The sequence below is a fragment of the Penaeus monodon genome, chromosome 25 (assembly GCF_015228065.2).
Source record: "Penaeus monodon isolate SGIC_2016 chromosome 25, NSTDA_Pmon_1, whole genome shotgun sequence".
Classification (NCBI taxonomy): domain Eukaryota; kingdom Metazoa; phylum Arthropoda; class Malacostraca; order Decapoda; family Penaeidae; genus Penaeus; species Penaeus monodon.
In genome coordinates, this window is record NC_051410.1 from 37,507,526 (window position 1) to 37,508,676 (window position 1,151).

A 1,151-nucleotide genomic window follows, 5' to 3' on the forward strand; every position below is an offset into this window, starting at 1 on the left:
TGCTCATAATGTACGTCGAATAAGGAATATATTATACAATAACATTATATCTTAAACCTTCAGCTTAATGATATGGATAATAAATATGACGACTTAAACACGTTTATCTAATCATATCTACCATCTTATGAACATATGGCTATCATACCACAGCCTAAGTGACAGTACACGTACCTGAATCCCTGAATATATCAAGTAGATATATTTTCTAAAATGTTATTTGGGTAAAACTAGTATGCTCACAGTTGTAAAGCAATATATGTTAAGCGAATTCACCCGTACATACGTTCAAACAGTAAACAGTAATTAGATGTAATGTTATTATAGCAAATCGTACGAAATTTCAAACTATTTGGAACAGCTAGAGCTCATTCAATATTAGATAAACATTAAACACCAAAATAACACGTGCCTGAAATATATGATTAGTCATCAGTTACCAAATCACATGTCCAGGAGATATTTGATTCGATATTCACTGAATAATTACAGTTTGAAAAATTGTCATAGAATTAAATCATACAAAGAGTACATTACTCCTTTGCATTCCCTTTCAGCTAAGTTTAATATAAACAAATATCACAGCATTGTTTTTCGTCCTATTTATATTATTCATAATAAAGATACTCCAATATCTATCCATACATTTCAGCTTATTCGCCTCAAATAATTTTCATGTATATTCATCCAGCTCTCAATATCTCCTTTTGACCTTTTATTGTAACACTATATGATTAGTTTTACCATCTTTTTAAAAGTATCAGTTAACATTGTTCTTCCTGCTCTAAATAATCTTAACATTTGAAGTCTTAAAAAATTATATCCATAAATTCTAGAAATATGTTGTATTGAAGAAGTGAACATAGATAAGGTTATATACACAGAATAGTGGATATTCTAACATTTCGATATCCATTTGCATATCACACAACACTTCTAAAGGAAGCTAAAGCTAAAGGAAGGGTTTACTCCCCGTGACAAAAAAAACAAAATGTATCGGACACTTTTATGGTTTCCATCTCTGACCGTTTGACGAGAAGCACTTCGATGGCATATGAAGGAACTAGACTTTAAAAACTGTATGAAAGTGATTCTACTTTTATAGTCTGGACCCCAGCGCCCACCCCAGTCGACAGATAGAAGCGATTTTA